General features: G+C 46.8%; 1 long non-coding RNA gene across 2 annotated transcripts in view; it reads right to left on the bottom strand.

Moving 5' to 3' along the window:
• Positions 1-672: 672 nt before the first annotated feature.
• LOC127492307 (uncharacterized) overlaps positions 673-8,774 on the bottom strand; it is a 48,089-nt gene continuing 39,987 nt past the window's right edge. Inside the window, exons 2-5 of one of the 2 annotated variants that reach the window (XR_011379198.2) lie at positions 7,915-8,220; positions 6,797-6,940; positions 4,350-6,574; positions 673-3,411 (exon numbers count right to left, since the gene is read on the bottom strand). This is a non-coding gene — a long non-coding RNA (uncharacterized LOC127492307). The remainder of the gene's footprint in view (positions 3,412-4,349; positions 6,575-6,796; positions 6,941-7,914; positions 8,221-8,774) is intronic. The other variant, XR_016214113.1, reaches the window with a different exon arrangement.

Genomic DNA, 8,774 nt, shown 5'->3' with positions numbered 1-8,774 from the left:
GTGTTCAAGAACAGCATCTCAGGGGCCCAGATGAGGGTAAGGACCAGGAGGCTGAGAGGCATGTGTGGACTTGGGAGGCAGACAGGACCTGGTGATTGAGCAGTTTAGGGAACCAGTAAGGGAGAGAAGAGCCCAGGAGGACTGTCAGGTTCTGGTCAAGGTATCCCCACAAGGGCAGCCCTGAGTCAACATGGGAACCCTGGAGGAGCGGCACTTTAGGGATGGGGATCGCCTACTTGGTCAGGAAGTGCTGAGTTCCAAACACCTTTGGAAAATCTCCACAAGGGTTTTACCAGGCAGCTGGCTACCTCGCTCTGAAGGTCTGCCTTCCGTGCGTGGGGGCAGGAGCTGCCAGCACACACACTGTGAGTGATGCTGGAGGTGTCCACTGAGCAGAGACCCAAGGACACACCCGTGTATGTGACTTTTCTGTTAGTGTCAACTCATCCCACAGTCCCGCCCCAGGAGCACATTCTAGAAGAAGGCAGCATGTCACACTGGGGTTTGGGGGGGGGATTCCCAGGGTGGGGGGGAATAATCCTGAGGGTGATCTTCATTCCTGAGCACTTTAGCACCCACCAGGCCATGTGCTGTTATATACCCTTGCGCTATTGGATTTCACCTAATTCTGATAATCCTAGGTAACTATTATACTCCCCACCTTGGCAGCAAAAAGAGCTGGAACCTGGAGAGGCTCTGTAAATACACGGTAGCGGTAGGCATAGCATTCAGCTGTTAAGAACTTGAAGTGTGCAGTGGAAGAACTTCATCATTAATTTCATTTTAATTCAATTTTATTTCATTTTGAATAATGTTAATGCAAGTTCAGATTTAGTTTTTGGGAACCGTTTCAGTATGTATGGATTCACAAGAGAATGTGAATACGTTTTTGAAATCAGAATAAGTATTTCCAGTGAAAAATTAGCATTGGAATTGAGATGTGCCATATGTGTAAAATACATATCGGATTTTGACGACAGTGTGGAAAAAAAGAATATAAAACATCTTGTTAGTAACGTTTTATATTGATTACGTGTTGAAATAATACGCTGGCCAGATCAGGTTAAATAAAACATTATTAAATTAATCTCACCTGTTTTACAAGCTTTTTTTTTTTTTTTTCTTATATGGCTACTGGAAAACTTTAAATTCGCTACGCTGCTGGCTGCAGGTGTGTACCCCAGGCTGGGCGGCCGCCGGAGCAGCCCCTGGACAGGCCTTGGCATGGCAGGGCGGGGGAGGCGCGTCCTTGGGAGAGCGCGCGCACGCGCGCGTTCGTGCCGCTCGGCCGCTGCGGGATCGAGGCTCCCCAGGTGCCCACAACCAGCGGGCTTTCCTGTTTGCCTTTTTGAACTCTGTTTTCTCTGAGCCTTGGAGAGCCAGGGGCTGTGATGTCACTGTATAAACAGAGGGAAGGGCGGGGGCGAAAGTTGCCCTGGAGCGAGGCCGGCGGAGGAGGAGGGCTGGCGGGAGGATGGGGGTGGGGAGGGAGTTTTTTTTTTTAAAGGTGGCTGGGGCTACAGGGCGTGGGGGTAGCCTCCGATAAGGAAGGAGAATGGGACCGCCCGACCCTACGGTGGGGGCTGGGCGGGGGCCGGGGCTGCCAGGGCAGGGGCCTTGCAAAAACTATGGGACGCCCAGAGCTAATTCCCCTGATTAAAAATGCATTAGTTTGGAGGTGTCAGGGACACGCAGCTGTTTTCAAGGAAAGCCTGGCTCCACGCGGTCCTCCGCGGCCCGGCCGCCCGGCGGCTCCATCCCGGGCCGGACGTCAGCGAGCGCGCAGCCCGCCGACGCTTGTCCTCGCCGTGACAGGGCCCTGGCCAATGTCCTGCTGCTGCGGGTCGTGGTAATTTACATCCTCTCTGTGTACATTAACTTATCTGCAGCCGCGCTGGCTGCGCCCCTTCAGTCAGCCTGTCTCCGGCGCGGCCTGGGAGACTTCCCCGGCCCCGCGACCCAGCGAGCGCCCGGGGGCGCCGGGGGAGCGCGCCCGCCGCGCCCCGCAGCCCTGGGAACCGCAGCAGACTCCCAGTTCGGCCCCGGCCCGGGCGGTGCGCGCCGCGGGGCCTGGCGCTGGGGGCCCAGGCGGGGGCCGCTCGGGCTGCAAGCGAAAGAAACACTTAGTGGCTAATTCATGACTCATGACTCATGGGCAGGCTCCTCTTCAGTGACAGCCGGGACAGTTCCTGGTTATTTGTAGCCCCCCGGCTTCCATTTCGCTGTAATTAAGCAGTCATTGGAGGGTCATTTCGTAGCGGTTATAGGTTTCCCTGTTTTAATCATGCTTGAAGTTCCAGGGGGGCAACAGGGAGTGGAAGGGGAGGCTGGGAAGGAGGCGTGGAGGGCAAGAGGGTAATGGTCTCTGAGAAGGCGTGCACTTTGCATAAGTCTTTCGGTGACAGGCCCGGGTGTGCAGGCTGCAGACGCCGACCTGCCGGCCGGGCGCGCGCGCGGGCCGGGTCCTCTTCCGTGACACCGGCGGTCTTCCCCGAGAAGGGCTCTGGCCGTTGTGCAGTCAGATGTTGGATTTTCTTCCTTCCCCCTCTGGCACCACACTAATCATTCTCTTTAATCACTGTAGCTTTTTAATGAGGCCAAGTAGGTATTTATGGAGCCGTCTGTTCTCTAAACGCTAATGCTTGATAAGTCATTTATAACTTATGGGGGGAGGGGGGAGGCTGCTTTGCAAGGACCAAACCCAGAAGAAAGGAAGTGAGAATAAAGCCGAGACGAGTTCGCTTGGAAAAATCCACCGTATCGCCAACTCCTAGACGGTCCCAAGCCCTCGTGGGAAATGTTCAATCCATCAGGCGTAAGAACAAGGAACAAGCAGAGTCTGTCCCAACTTTCGTGAAAATTTTCTGGCTGTCATTCTTGATTTTTTTCATTCCCTCTACTTTGTTTTTTTCCTTCGGCTGGTTCATGTCTTCTTTAGATAGCATTTGAAGCTTCCACTCCAAGGCCAGTTCTACAAAGTTCTTTAAAGAACATTTGGAGAGCACACGGGTGCAAAATGCAAAGTCTGGGAAGCCATAAAAGACAGCAACACGAGATGCTGTCACTGCTAAGGGGAGGTGCCCCAGGAAGCAGCTGCTGAAGATGTGCTTAGAGCTGCAGTGTGGGGCAGCCTTGCCTGCAAGAGGGCAAAGGAGAGAGAAAACCTGTGCAGGGACGAGCAGGAGAGAGCAAGGACGGGATCCAGGCACACACCGCGGACCAGAGCGAATGGACGCATCAGCCAGCACGGGATGTTTAACGTGCGGGAAAGAGACTGAGAACTTCGCCACCAACAAAGGCAGGGAAGTGCTGATACATGCTGCAACCCGGAGAACTTGAAAACGGGAAGCCAGTTACAAAAGACCACGTATTATATGATTCCATCCACGGGGAATGGCCACAGAGGCAAGTCTGTGGAGAAAGGAAGTAGATTAGTGGTTCCCTTGTACTGCCGGTGGAGCAGGGGGTTGGGAGAGGAGGGAGTGACTGCTAGAATTGATGACAGCAATGGTTCTACAACTCTGAATATATAAAGCCTATACCCATGGACTTAGCCACTTTAAATGGGTGAATCATAGGGTGTGTGAATTACATCTCAATGAAGCGGTTACCAAAAAAGGTTTTCATAAAGTTAAATAGACGCAAACCCCTGTAAAGAGCTATTAAAAAAATTCTCTTGCTGCGTATGCTGCTTCCTTCTCCATCACAGTGTAAGCCAGCAGGTGATGTCCCTGAGGATGGCTGAGACAGGGCCTCTGCCTGGTTCTCTGTTTGGCCCACAACAATGATGCACATGGAAAGAACTCAACATGAAATTTGCAGAGAGGAGCATGCAAATAGCCAGACTGGCGTCGTTCCCACGTGCACCACACTCAGCCTACCCTCTCTGCGCTGTATCTTCTGGCTTTCCACAGTACCTGTTGTTTAGGTTTTTATTAGCATTACTCATATAGCCAGTCACAGAAACTAATAACACAATTTTGATAATTTTGTGCCATGCACTGTGCATATATTTACCTCTAATCCTTATAAAACCCAGCAATGTAAACCAACTGAACCCAGGTCTGTCTGGCTCCCAAGGCTTCAATCTGTTATAAACATTGCCTGCTAAGAATACTAAGCATGAAGGCAAAGAAGCGCATTGACACACATGCATAGCAAATCAGCCCAACTCACGTACAGAAGGGACCAAAGTACCCTCTGGTACCAAAGTCTGGTTTCTGTGTTGAAATTGAAAGAAGTGTCCAGAAACATCATAAACACCTTACTCAAATTACTATGAATTTTCTTTAAAATGATAGCTTTATAATAACCTTGGATTATACATGCAACAACTATGAAAGGCTTACCTTGTACATAGCACTAAGTCAATCCCTGGGAAGGGTGCCCGAAACAATTCACGTGGGAGCTTATGCTTGCATCTGCCATGAATACCACTGTGCCTTGTTTAAAAGAACAAATGAGTACCTAATAGGTTTGTCTAAGTAGTACACAGAAGGTCTGGATAAACATGAGCTGAAAAGTTCTGGTTTCCCAAGACTTCTTCCTAAAAGTAGAAACATTTTTATGAAATATTAAGGAAAAGACCCAGCCCATGCGTAAAGGGCTGCCTAAGTGGCCCCGCAAAAGTAGCTGGGGAGGAACACAAAGGCGAGGACGTCCAAACGATCTGAACACCACTGTGGTGTGTGCTTGGCCTTCAGCATGCTTCCTGGTGTTCGTTCAATGGTTAATGTTTCCACGATTCCAGATGCACAGCCCAACAAGACTCCCAGTTCCCAACTCATCTCATGAATGTTAGTTAGTTTATTAAGCTTCTATCTGTACTAATTATCACAAACACAAAGCCCTCCAATTAAAAGTTCTATTTTCTCCAATTTTGCTTAAGAATTTTGTCTCTAGGTTTACAATAGCCCACTTTTTATAGTTGGAAAAACCAAGTCCTTCCTGAAGCTATTTATTCAAACTGCTCTTAAAGATTCATGACAACATCAAGAAAAAAAAAATCTCAGCAAAGTTCTTCCTCCAACTGTTAGATGCACCTTTTCCCTCTCCTTCCCCAAACTGGTGAGAGGTGTTTGTACCTTCTGCTAAACAAACAAATAAAAAAACCTATCTATCTATCAATCCAATCTATGTCATTTATATATATATAAATTGCTCTGTGCTAAGTCTGGAAAGGAGGTACAATTCAACTCCTAAGTGTGGAAAAACAATCCATAGTTCTCCCTCTCTTTTTCATACGGGAGATTCCAGAAGTAAAGTGCCAAACACTTAGGCTGATGGGCTTCAAGAAATTTACTCGGGACTTTGGAATGTGCCTAGGTACCACTGTGTCTAGGGAACACACATCCATCCCTAAGCATATGTGGTTGTCACCCTCTAGTGGATGATCTATGATAATAGCTGGCAGCTTCCTGTGGGGCACAAGAGCCAATGTCATCCAAGAATGACCTATCTTGAAGAGGTAGATGACAGATAAGACTGCACAGAACTCTTGGGTCCTGAACGTGTACTTCCTAGGAAAATATGTGTTCGTGGGCTGTTTGCTCAGGCTGCAGCTCTCTGCTGCTTTTGAGTCTATGTTTGTGTTTCCTACTAGTGTTGGAGATTTTCAAGAACAATGCGTATTTCCTTGAGGGAGACTTCTCCTAAGCTGAGACTTTTTCCTAGGTAATTTATTCCCAGAGATTGTTTGCATCCAGATTGGGCTAGAATGCTTTCTTTATCTGCAGACCTACTGAGTACTTTCCCAAATTGAATGACTTAAGCTGGCTAGGGAAGTTGTGGAACAATAAATACTGTCTCGGTAGTCACCGTTGTGTAAGAAGCCTAAATATAGATACTTGGAGACTCTGTGATAGAATTTTAGAGGTAAAAATGGAAATCCTTAAGGCTTCAAGTCTCAACACCAAGCACTAGATCGGAAATGATGACATCCTAAAAATGATATCTGTCATGGAATTCATTAGTATTAGAAGAAACAAACTAGAGTGACATGATTTTCCTCTCCCCGTTCTGTTAAGTCACTGAAGAACTACACTTTTCAAACCGACTGGTACTGAACTGCTGCCTCACAGAGTTTCCAGGAGGGAAGGGTGGTAGCACAGGAAATGCCCCATATTCTCAGAAGCCTACACTGTGGGTGCTTGCATTTGCTCTGGGAGAACTTAGTGAAAGAATCCATTTCTTTGGAAGACGCATATGATTTCTTGAAGATCTGTTTATAGATGGAGGAGTTGTTTATAGGTAGAGGAGTTGAATGTTTGCAGTCAGGGATGACCTTGGTTCTAAAGCTGAGGTTGAAGGGGAATTAGAGCCTGGAGAAACGAAATGCCCCTTATTCACTTATTCTTGGTAGCTGAAGAAGCTGAGGCAAGGCAAGGTTAGGCAGAGTTCGCATAGCGCGGGAGCCACACGGCTTGCATCACACAGGAGCCCAGCTCTCTGCAGCTCTCCTGGGCCCTGCTCTTCAGTCTGCATCACCGTTGTCTCCTGGTTGGAATTTTCTTAGTAATGATGATGAGGAAATCAGGTTCCCAGCCCTATTCATAGCAGCATGTACTCCATTTGGCTAAAAAGAAAAGTTTTCTTGTAATAAAATACGTAATAGAAAACATATTTTAACCATTTTACACGTACAGTTCTGTGGTATTAAATACATTCACACTGCTATGCAACCATCGCTCAGCCCTTGGCAACCACCCTTGCACCGTCTGTCTCGATTCATTTGCCTGCTCTAGGAACCTCACATAACTGGAACCATACAGTATTTGATCTTTTGCTTATGACTTACTTCTCTTAGCATCATGTCCTCAAGGTTCATCCATGTTGTAGCTTGTGTCAGAATTTCCTTCACTTTAAAGGCTGAACAATATTCCATTGTGTGTATGCATACACACATTACATACTGTTTTTTTCCATTCATCCATTGACGAACCTTTGGGAAAATATTTTTAAAATTCATAACAAAAACAATACAAACATTTAAGATATAAAAGTACTTCTGTAAGAGGCTTGTTGTCATTTTTTTAAAAAAAAAAAGACTACAGGAATTGCTAAAGGATCATGATTCTGTGCAGAGTTATTTTAAATTAAAGCCATAGAACGTAGTTTGCTTATCTTCATATTCTCTACCACTGCTGCCCACCTCATCCCAACACCACATAGGGTCACCTGTGGCAGGCCAGATTTTCAAGTCAGACACAGGGAAAATCAAATGCTATCTCCCTTGTTATGGATTTTCCTTTTTCTTAAAATTAATTGATTTTATTTAGTAGATAGTGAACTGATTATTTCAGTAAAGCTAACATACCCATCTCTTCACCGTTACCATTTGTGTGTGTGTGCATGTGTGTGTGTGTGTGCGTGTTGAGTGCAATAAGAACATTTAAGTTCTGCTCTCTTGGCAAACTTCATGTAAACAATACAGTATTATTAACCATAGCCACCACGCTGTACAGTAGATGTCCAAAACTTCTTCATCCTACATAACTGAAACTTTGTATGCTTTGACAATACCATCCAATTCTCTTCCCATTCCTACCCATGATAACCATTTTCTGTGCTCTGATCCTGTGAATGCAACTTTTTAATATTCTCTATATAACTGAGGTCATGTCATTTTTTAAACAGAAAACAAAAAAAACTTTCCATTGATTATTCCAGAGAGGATACGAACATTCCTGGCAACTATCTGGTAGAAAGAGTATTCTTCTGGAAGAACAATGTATGAGCCAGCCTTTTTGTATTAACAAAGGCTCTTAGTTTAAAGAAGCTGAGCTAATTCTAACCAGTTGAGCCCAAAAGAAGTTTATTGAAAGAATATTGTGCAGCTCACGGTATTGCTGGGTGGATGGAGAATCAGGTTTGAAGCTTCCAGAAACAGTGCCCAAAAACATGCTCAAAACCAACCTGGGCTGGTGCCACGGCTCAATAGGCTAATCCTCTGCCTGCTGCGCCGGCGCTCCAGGTTCTAGTCCCGGTCAGGGCGCCGGATTCTGTCCTGGTCACTCCTCTTCCTGTGCAGCTCTCTGCTGTGGACCGGGAGTGCAGTGGAGGATGGCCCAAGTGCTTGGGCCCTGCACCTGCATGGGAGACCAGGAAAAAGCACTTGGCTCCTGGCTTCGGATCAGCGCCAGCTGCAGCAGCCATTGGGGGTTGAACCAATGGAAGGAAGACCTTTCTCTCTGTCTCTCTCTCTCTCACTGTCCACTTTGCCTGTCAAAAAAACAAAAACAAAAACAAACAAAAAAACGACCTGAGTAAGAAAATACCATGAAAAGGTGCAACAGACAGTGGGGCTCTTGCATGCATGGGTGTGAAGAGGTAAGTACAGCCAACCACCACTTCCCTCTTCTGCTCCATCTGAACTCTGCACCTGCTGCTGCTTTCCAAACCTGGATGCCTGGAGCACCACCTCAAAGGCCTCCCTGAAGTTGTAAGACAGGTCCCACACAAGTGTAGCCACTAGTGGGGCATGATCGCATGCCTGCGCCCGGGTACAAAGTGGCTGGGAAGTTTTGAGTTTTCTGCCTGGTGTAGAAGAGATGATGGGAAGTGTGTTCAAAAGGCACGAGGCAGCCCCTACTGAAAGTAAAAAACTATGAATATGTTCTCCCTAAGAACTGTAAGGTCAAGGAGCAGATAAAATCCTATCCAGAATAGTTAGAATAAGCAATTATTTTAAAACATCACTTACTCCCGGTGTGGAGAAAGTAGAAGGAACTGGTAAGGGTTTAGATTCGGCCACCACTGCGCAATAAACTTAGAAA

Source organism: Oryctolagus cuniculus, chromosome 10, assembly GCF_051225735.1.
Source record: "Oryctolagus cuniculus isolate XC-2025 breed Fujian yellow rabbit chromosome 10, ASM5122573v1, whole genome shotgun sequence".
Taxonomy (NCBI): domain Eukaryota; kingdom Metazoa; phylum Chordata; class Mammalia; order Lagomorpha; family Leporidae; genus Oryctolagus; species Oryctolagus cuniculus.
The sequence above is the reverse complement of the archived record's forward strand: the minus strand, read 5'-3'. Positions and strand labels throughout refer to the sequence as shown.